The sequence below is a fragment of the Aptenodytes forsteri genome, unplaced genomic scaffold, assembly GCF_000699145.1.
Source record: "Aptenodytes forsteri isolate BGI_AS27 unplaced genomic scaffold, ASM69914v1 Scaffold164, whole genome shotgun sequence".
Taxonomy (NCBI): domain Eukaryota; kingdom Metazoa; phylum Chordata; class Aves; order Sphenisciformes; family Spheniscidae; genus Aptenodytes; species Aptenodytes forsteri.
The window spans coordinates 750290-761177 of NW_008795527.1; positions in this window are offsets into that span (position 1 = coordinate 750290).

Sequence of the window (10888 nt, forward strand, 5' to 3'; positions counted from 1 at the left end):
TGGCTCATGTCCAGCTTTTCATCCACCAGTACCCCCAAGTCCTTCTCGGCAGGGCTGCTCTCAATCCCTTCATCCCCCAGCCTGTATTGATACCAGGGGTTGCCCCGACCCAGGTGCAGGACCCTGCACTTGGCCTTGTTGAGCCTTAGGTTTACACAGGCCCACTTCTTGAGCTTGTCCAGGTCCCTCTGGATGGCATCCCATCCCTCAGGCGTGTCAACCACACCACTCAGTTTGGTGTTGTCTGCAAACTTCTTGAGTGCACACTCAATCCCACTGTCTATGTCATTGATGAAGATATTAAACAGTACTGGTCCCAATACAGACCCCTGCAGGACACCACATGTCACTCATGTCCAGGGACAGATCATCTTCAGCTCAGGGGATTGCTATGCCCTGACCTCAGGAAGAAGTCAAATATTTTCAAAGCTCTGGAAGTCATAGTTTACCCAAAAATATTTTGAACCACATGAAACAAGCTGGTGGTGTCCAATGTCTCATGGATGGATTTTGTGTACCCATCAAGTTTGAATCTCTCCATCTCCACTCACAGAGGCAACAGCATTGTTGCAGTTGCCCCCATTGCCAGCTCCTGTTCTTAAGCATAACTCATTTTTCTACTAAGGCAGAGCCAAAGAGAACAAACCTCAAAACAGTTAGAGATCTAATGGTGCAGGAGCTCAGGAGGAAGGAATATATGACCACTAGAAAATGGAATTTCAGAAAGAAGCTACATGGAAACTTGTGTAAATGCTGCAGCTCCATTTCTAAGCATGAGAAATCTTCAGAAGAACATCAAGCTATAGTCTCATACATTTTAATGGCCCCAAATAATACTTATAGTTCCCTGACACTCTGGACTGTTTATGCTTCCTTAGAACCTGATAACCCATTTTTGTTCACCTGAGACAGCTACATCCACAGGGAACGTTGCAAAGGAAAGACTCTAGGGCAAGATGGTTATGGGTGCGATGGACTCAGGTCTGCATAGAGATTACATGTCTGCAGGTAGTGAGCACATCTTTGTCTCTCTCTCAATTCCTTATGGTCATGGCAAGAAAAAACAGAGACAGGAAAAGAAAGTTGGAAGAAAAAGGTGGTAAAAGGGAGAAAACAGACAAGCTAAGGTTGATGGAAGGAATGAAAAGAGATTAGAGGTTTTTGTGTGTTCTATTATTTGTTCAGTTTTGTAGGTGGAATTAAGATTTGATGGTGAAAAGGGTAATAGACTAGGTCCGGTAGAAAAAGAGATATGAAAAGACTCACAGAGGTAAGCAGCTATGCAGAAAGTGACCACAGCTTTACCTACCAAGAATAAGGACCATTTCATTAAAATTTATCATAACTGCAAATTAGCCAGCAGAAAAGCAAATAAATTTCATAATCACCAATTTCCCTGCTGCTCCCTAATATGTCAGATAAATTAGTTGTCATACATCCTGTCTTGCAATATGAATAATTTATCTTTTAAACTCCCAAAGCATTGGTTATAAGAAATGTTCATTTTATTTATTAAAAAAATACAGCAGCTACACACTTCTCAAGTACTAAGAGCACTTTAGAGTGATCTTGTCTTTTCAGAGTGCTCTCTTTAGGAATGAACATGGTATATTGACAAAGGAAATCCATCTAATGAAGAATAATGTGAGGAATATTACTTAGATTCATGTACAGTGATTTCCAATCTTTTCCTCTGTACAGTTTTATTATTGCATTTTTACGGTGCAGACATAGCTATACAACCAGGCCATTCGGGAAACACAGTGTTGATTATATTGATACAGTTGACTCAATCTTCAGAACTTTCCACAATAGCATGGTCTTCCCACTGTTTTACTTGTGACAAACAGACAATTTTTTTAGGCAATTCCTTGTAATTTTAAACTGTTGCATTTATCTGAATTGATAGAGAGGTAACCAGCAATGTAATAAAAATACATCATTTACATCTTCCTACATTTAAATATGTTATCCACACTGAAAGTTATTAAGAGCAAGTTATTTCATACTCAGGGTTTCTGAAGTCTGCAAAATCAGCAGTATGGAAATGAGTAATTTTTGCTCATCTCACATTGTTTAATAGGTTAAACTGACCATAAACTCAACGGCAGCATTGTGATTCACATCTAAACTAAGCTTTGTTTCTGTTATGGTATACTCTTCTATTCCTTAAGGGCCTCTCCGATTCCCACTGAAGTCAAAGAGAGTACTTCCCTTGACGCAGGATTACTGTCTAAGATTCTATACATGCATTGTGTGCGATAACTATTGTAGCTGCACGTGCCACAGCCCACGGATCTTCAATATGCTATAGTGTGTACTCATTTCAGGGACTCTAAAATCTCTTAAGGAAAAATCTTCCTAGGGTAGAAAGTATGTAGTTTTATTGGAAGAATTTTTGTTATCCTAATGGCATTAAGTAATTTTACACTTTTTTTTTTAATAAAAGAATATTCACTATTTACTTCTTTAAAATAAAAAATATTCATTAATTACTTCTTTATTTCTAAGATTTCTGAACTGTTAAGAAATTGATCACTTCAGAAAATATTGTTTTGTCATGTGAGTCATTCCTAATGTGGAGTAGTCTCTTTGGTTTTGTAAGTTACATTAATTGCTTTATTTGTTTTCCCTCTGGAAGCTGTAAACACATGTATAATTACTGTAAATGGGTTTGTTTTTCAGCTAGGAGAGAATTACAGCTGGTTCTGCAAGAGGATTTAGGTGCCACCGTCACATTAAGTGCCTTTGCTGTCTCAAGCCCAAGGGGATCTGAACATGTATTGTACAAGGGCATGCATGCTCTGTCAGTCCATTAGCTCTTACAGGGCTCTGGGGTGTGAAAGCCTTTCTTTCTCCTATTGAAGCTTAGTCGCTTTGTGTTTTAATTAAATATTCTTTAGAATAAATGTTGTGATCACCCGTAGAGATCTTGGGGTGGAGAGGCCGTCCAGTCAGGGCAAAAATAAAGGTCTTGGAGCACCTGGAGACTCTTCCTCCCCCTGGCTGCCACCCACCCATCTGTAGCACATCCTGCACCTCTGACTCCACTCCGGTGATCCCCTGGAGATCCCAGCATCAGTTATCACTCAGTGTCAGGGGCCAGAGAAGGACCCCCACGAAGAAAAGACAATGGTGACCTTGTGGGGAGCAGGCAGCACAGGGTACACTAGTACTTCTGCTTGTCTCTCTGTGGCCCCAACCAACCACAGGCTGTTTTTTCTCCTTCCTTCCTCACCATGAATATTTAACTATCCTACACGTAGCAGAGCAGCTTCAGATGAAGTGGTTGAATCTAACTTCCTGCATCGCCTGGGGCAGTGAGGTTTTTCAAAGAGGACGTGTGTGCATGTCCCAGAAGGTAGAAGAACAGTTTGGTCCCAGGTCTTTCATATCTCGGAGGAAAGCGCTAGTTGCTGGGTTCCTGAGCAAAAGGGCACAGCATGACATTGGCAGGCCTAGCCAGCTGCACAAGATGTGCCCAGGTACTGCCCGTGTGTGCCTAAACATTAGGCATTATAATACCCACCTATTTGAAGACTACAGACAGGGCACTGAATTCACCTGGAAAATTAAAAGTTCTCCAAGAGCTTTTAACTGACCTTTAATTTGCGACACTTAGTAGCCTTGAGGATGCTAGGATTTTGCACTGGTTCCCAGTCCTGGGGCCTAGCTGAGCTCCCCTAATTCAAGGCCCAAAAACTGATGAAGCCAACGTGGTCTCACTGCATTTTACTTTCTGCTGTTCCTGGATTCAATTAGAGGGCCAGGTTGGCCTACAGAGCAAGATAGTGTCAGGTCTTCTCCCACTAGTGCCATCTGGAAGGATTATTACAAGCATGAACGGATTGCCAAAATATTTTTGTTACAAATTTCCACTGCATGCCTTATGATTGCCACAGAGGGACATTTTGCTGGCATAGACAGTTCAATGAGACTTGATAATTCCTGGAATACTCAGAGAAAAAAGGTATGCTGTCACCATGTAGGTGACATTGCTTAACACGCATATTAGCAGTGACTTGACAGCAGCTGGAAGCCTTTGCCCACTCAGAAGTGCGGCAGGGAGATGTAACTCCTCCTTGCTCCAACATTTTCTCAGCATATTCAAGACACATGGTAGGGAGGAGGGTCAGGACGCCTGGCACTGCTTTTGGCTTTCCAACTCTGTAAAGATCAGCCTCCTCAGGAGAATGCTCCCTAGCCAGGGAGAGCCAAGTGGGATGGTTTTGCTTTGCGAACATGGTATGCATCCCTTGCAACTGCATTCATGTTAGAAATACAATCTAAATTCTTCCTTGTCTTGCTGACAGAGCATTGGATGAGTAAGGAGAACAGAGATACACCACTTGCTTGGATTAAAAAACAGAAAAAAGTCTATCAGAGAATTATGTCTTTTTAATAGTTGCTATTCAAGTATAAGTGAGGTTTTTTACACCCTTCTCTTCCTCCCCCAATCCAAGCAGTCTTCTGCTTCACAGTGTCTGTATTGCTTCCACATTCTGCTTCTCCAGGAAGATGAAGCTTTGTGTCTTTAACAAATTGTCAGAAATACGATAGTTGAAAAGTGCAATGAATTTCTTCAGAGTTTACCTCTTTGTACGTGAATTGTTTGCACCAAATGAATGGCTAATTTTCCCACAAAAAGACAAAAACCCCATGGTTCTTTAGCTGTCTGGATAATCTTTTAACTTTACATATAACAAGTGAATAATGTCAGGAGTTGTGTCTTGCCCAGCCTTCTCCGCCTTCTTCTTGGTGAGAGCTCAATTACAGAAAAGCTTTCTCTTCTTTACATGGGAAAGTTATTTGCTCTTTTTGATGTGCACAGTAAATCAGGTCTTTGGTACTGATGTACTTAATATTAAGCCATGAGTTTTCAGAGAAAAGGTAATGCATGAGCAGAAGTTGCAAATTAGGATTTTTTTTCCCCAAAATAGGCCTCTTGGGCTAGTTTCTGTCTGTCTTCCTTTCTTCACTTCTTCTCTCTTATTCTTCTGACAATTAATAATAGTACAAGTAAGGTAGAAGTCACACAACAAGAATTTGTTGTTGTGTTTATTTACTGTTTACAGAGCTGGGGTACATGGTAAAGAATTAAAAAACAGCTCATCAAAATTTAACCTTCCCCACCCCTTTTATTTTTATTAAACCAACTTCCTAGAAGCAAAACTAATTTCTCCTTATTCACCTGCCTTACATGAAACGGTGTGAGAGAAAAACAGCACAGCATGTCACAAACACACCACCATTATTTTAACATATTTTTTCACCTGTGTGTCTTGTTTCAATGACAGAATACGAAGTTACAATGAGGGCTGACATACAGCAAAATCATGGAATATACCAGTGAAGGAGAAGATGGCAAATAAAAAAGATGGACACTTGTCTGAGAGGTCATCTTTTACTCCTAGCAGCTTGTAGAAAACTAAAGTGAGGTTGCTGGGTTGGAGGAGAGACTCAGAAATCAGTCAGTCAGCCACATTCCTCAGAGTGGGTCCATAAATCTGTCTGCAGAATATACTAAATGGTACAATCCCAACAGGTGTAAGCCTACACCACAAGATAGCTAAAAGCTGTGTCACCCCAGCTTAGTGGTAATGTACCTGTCTCTCAGAAGGATTTAATTGTTTAATTAGCTAAGGCACTACCCTCCCTGTGGCTACGTGGCTGGTAGTCAGCTCAGAAGTTGGTTGCAGCGAGCCGGCAGCGGCTCATAACGCAACAGAGCAAATGTGTAGGTGCTCCCTGTAGATGATCCAACATCTGTTGGCCAACAGACCTGTAAGAGAGAAACATACAGGCTTTGTGTCATAGGTGGGTCCTTTTCTTCTACGTGATCATCATCAGTGAAGAACTTCCAGACTACCTTGTACTCTCTGGGGTATGTGTGCAGCCCTGATGATGTTTACACCTAAAGAGAAAATAACCCAGTTCCTGTGTCTGATTTGCAGAGCATGAGCAATGTATTTTTTCTTGTGAGTGGAATAAATGAGCTGAAAATGAGCACCTGGAGCCCCACCATGCTATTTTACTGAGTCGCCTTGCAAGGGCACAGCCATATTTTCAAGCAATGTTAGGCTCAAGGCGATGCCTCAGGCCTCACATCTTGATCCTATTTTTATAATAGTCCAAATCTGAACCTCTGAAATCTGGGAAAGTTCAAATCTGGATTCAGATTTTATGCTACAGCCATAAAAACTAATAATAACAAACTCATCGGAAACAGGATGCCTTCCAAAGACCTGGCATGGTGAAAACATTAACAAAATATAAAAGGAACAGTTAGGAAAGAGAAAACTGTTACTGATAATCTGAACGAATCCTTTGCATTTGTGCCTACTAAGAGGACCTCAGCAAGGTTCTTGCGATAGAGTTGTTCTTTAAAGGGATGAATCTAAGGATCGTTTTCACATTTTAGTGTTAATAATACAGACTGTAGGAAAAATCAGTAAACTGAACAGTAAGAAACTGCCAGTCAGACAATATTCACACAAGAGTTTTAAATGAACTTAAGTACGAAATTGCTTTATTAATTGTGGTACAGGTAACTTACTGATCAAATATGCCTTAATGCCAGCTGAATATAAAGTAGCAAAGGTGATATCGAAAAGGACTCTTGGGTTGATCATGGGAATTACAGTCTGACTTCTCTGCCGTGCACCCTGGTAGACATTATAGTACAGAAGAGAGCTAGTAGCTATATAGATAAATGTGCCGTAACAGGGAAAAGTCAACAAGGCTTTTGTCAACAAGTCACATCTCACAAATCTTTTAGAGTTCTCTGATTTGCCAAAGTGTAGGAGAAAGGCACATTGCTCAGTCACCCGCCAGGCGTACTCAGGACAGCAGCACGCCAGGGCAGGATACCACTGCAGCTCTGAGGGCTGTTGGAGGGGTTTCTCCCACTGCAGAGATTTGGTGCCTGATTCTCCCTTGCTTTGCGAGTGCAACTTCATAACCACAACAACCAGGGTCGCTCCAGTGCAAGAGAGACAGTTTCAAGGGGCTTTTTGCTGGGAAAGAACTCTAACACGCACTGGGCATGGATAAACAAATATAGGAACTCCACCTTTATGTCTGTTTTCATGGCCTTCTTGTTTTGAAGGTTTAGCATATCTTCTATCATTAATACTCTAGTAATTTTCCTTCTCTCCTTCAGACTCAATTCAGAAAAAAATGAAAAGAAAGACACTTTTAAGTATGAAGAAAGGAGAAGGATGCTGAAAGATAAAATGGGGGGGTGGATCATTAAGTTTTTGATAAAGCAATAAGGTACTAGTGTATGATGATTGCAGAATTCAAACAAAGGTGGGCAGTTAAGATGGAGAAAACTGGGGGGGGGGGAAATGAAGAAAATTTAAACTTGAAAAAGAAATAGTAGCCTCTACAGAAAATAGTCTTTAAACAATGGCTTTTTAATAGCATCTTCATCTTTTAATCAAAATCCTTATTTTTTTAAATGCCACAATACATGGCCCCCTACAATTTTCGGTTAAAAGTAATTTGCACTTCTGATCTACTGCAGTAAATATAAAGTATTCATATAACATAGTATGAGGTATCTTGCATGGCATTTGTGGTCTATCTTTTTTTGTTAAAGCTTTAATGAAGATTGCATTTGTTTTATTAAGTGTAACAATACACTTCACACTATTTGCTTTTGAATTACAGTGACACCAAGCACAATTTTTGTACCGGTGTGGGCATCTTACCATGACCCATTTTCATGCACACACATCCGATGCTCTTTCACCAGTGCCAGCCTGGTGAAATACAAGAGCCTTGGGAGTGGGAGAGGGGTGTCGGGGAGATGAAGGCTCTTCGGACGGATGCTGGATGGGAATACAGCTCCACGGTTACTATTCCAGCCTGGGAGTGCTGCGCCTGTTCTCTCCTAAAGGATTTGGTTAATAATCACAGACCTGTGTGTCCTGTCCTGCACAATTCCCCTACTCACAGTAGTGCAAACAGTCACCAACAGAGGTGTGTTCTGTGGTTGGGGGGATACACTGCATGTGTTTTTCTCTCACAATTAGCTTGTCCTTCCTCGAGTCTCTTAGCTTGATCATGAAATTTGCCCCTGCGTGCCGGTTCTAAAACCTTGTACAGAATTTATGACTCTGATAAACATGCACTGTGCTTCCTCCCTCCGAGGTGCCTGCTTTTCAGTAAGGAGGGAAGTGATCTGTTTATATTTACGGGCTGTTTCCTTGCCAAAAATATTACAGAAATGAAGGGCAGTTTTAACAGATACCAAGCCTGTTGATTTGGCACATTAATACGCCTGCGACTGAACTCGGTGGTTTCACACGATTCTTTTTTGACTTTAAGCTGTTTTGCTGCCACTGATAGACAGCGAATACACATACTCTGCCTGTCAGGCAGTGGCCAGATTTTTTGGCTGAGGTTAGGGAGTTGGCGGGTTACCCGCCCTATGGCTGTACTTGCGGTGTGCGCAATGTGCGCACCACACTTGGGCCCCCCCCCGCCATGAAACTCAAGCTGGGGCCTTTATGGTTTGTAAGCAGTAATTCTAGGAGCTGAGCAGCTATCAGCAAGCTAGCCCGAGCTGTGTTGAGCTTTCCTCAGTTGGAAGTTGTTCTATGTTATATATCACTCAACAGATCTATACACTGTGGCGCTTTAAAGAGCAGAGCTCTGTCTTAACTTGTAATCATTTTCTTTGAACTCAGATACTGTGAGAAATGCCAATAAACCCAGCAGAGACTATTTCTTACCGAGAAAGTGGGACTGTACAGGAATGTGGATTTGAACAACAGGCTTACAGATCTCATAAGCAGTAGGGTTGCTGGAGGAGGTAAAGGGGCGCACACATAGCGTTTTGGTGAGAAACAGACTAATTGCCCTTATCCAGATCACTGGCACTATGTAAAACAAATGTGTAAAAATGGAAATGTGCAACTGCTGTGTCGTTGCATTGTGCTAACCTACATTCAAATTCTTGGCACGAGAGCATCTACTTGGGAGACACAGAGCACTATTATACCTGTGTTAGGTCTGTTGATGCATTTCATCAACAGCGTAAGAACACAGAAGGTTACAAGAAAGCAACAGCAAAAGGGATTAGAGAAGTCTACACCAAACTGATTTGCAAATTTGCATGGGAGTGCACACACAGTCAAAACCATACAACTTTGAGAATGGGGAGAGAAAAAGCCTGACCCCCAGCTTAATTTCCCTTCTGTATCTCTAATGGATCTCAGCCAAAAACATTACATCTGATCCTCCTTCAATTTTGAACGGGTTTTCTAACCAAACTCGCATCCAAATGTCGTTTTTCAGGCCTATGTTAATACATGGCTGTGTGTATTTACAGTAAAGCTGCATAGCTGTTCATATTCACATGAGCAATGCCTCATAGCTGGCTGACAATTTAATGAGACATTCTGAATTTTACCTAAGGCATTCTCACCAGTAGGAAATCCTGTTAGATTTACAAGTGTCCATCTGTTAAAATCCTCCAGAGTCATTTTAGATGCTATACTGTTTGTTGGGTTTTGACCTCCTTAGCTGTGATTGTTCAATTAGTTCTGTTGTGTGCAGAGCACATTTGTGCTGTGCATCTTGGAATGCACAGTAGGGAAAGAACAGTCATTTTTAAAGCTCCACTTTGATGAGATTAAAATGCCAGCCAGGATGTGGCATACATTCCTGCTTACTTATTTTCCAGAGAAATGCAAGCTAATGCTTCCTTATTTTTCTTTGTGTGGCTACCCTTGTAAGCAGAAGGGTTACGGTGCCTAAACTGGGTTTGATGCGCTTCGATTAAACTTCTTTTTGTCCTTTTAATGCATCTTGAAAGCATTAAGTGGGATCAAGTGGATTAGGGTTTCAAGGGTCTTTGAATCTATTCATAGACCTGCAAATGACACTCTATTTACTGTTCACTTTCTGAGTCCGTTAGCTTATCCATAAAATGGGCATAATATATATGAACAGTGTGAAAAACAACTGTACAGCATTTGAAAATCTTCAGGTGAAACAAATGTCAAATTCCAAAGCTGTCTCTCTTTAAAAAAAAAACTATTCTAGTTTCCCTTACGCGTTAATGACACCTACTCCCTTCCTTAGCTTTCCTCCCCTCTGAAAGTGCAAGAACAAAATTCAACCCCTGCTGCCAGAGGACAACAGATCAGTGTGGCTTACACCTACACTTCATAAGCTCTTTTGGCAGAGACACTCAGACCTGCCAATACTACATGGCCAAAATGGCTCCACTTCGTCCTGTGCGGAGACCTCTCTGCAGCTTTCTTATCTGCACAGCTCAAGCAAACACTGCAGCTATAAAATACACCCCCTCTGTATGTTCAGCATGATCTGCCTGAAAAGTATATTGAGCAAGGGATATAACAATTGCATCATAAGGTCATAAACTTATAATTAACTGTAACTAAATACACAGAGCTGTTTCTTCTCCTCCCCCTGCCTTATTGAGGAACTCTGTATATACAGAAATACATATATTTCCCCGCCTCTCCTTCCCAGCTGCTGTGTGATGGCTCAGTAGCATGGGAGGACCCTTGGGTGGCATGTAATTATAAATCTCATGGAAGATAGCCATGACTTTTGGGGAAGATACTGTTACAGTCGTTTTGTATGGATAGAGCAATGAGGTCGGTCCCAGGGTACTAGGAGCTGTACAAACAGTAAAAAGAGAGTCTTTTCTCTCTCTTAAAAGACAGGAGACACCAGATGGGTAGATGCTAATGGGGGAGCAGGGGTGTCCACTGTAGGCAACGAGTCTGGCAGCCTTTTCAAGGGCTGCGTGGCAGAGCAGAGCTTCAAGACCACGTTCGACTGTAGATAACGAGGTCGTTTGGTAAGGATTTAGGGATGTACCTTCCATATCTGAAGGAAATTAGCG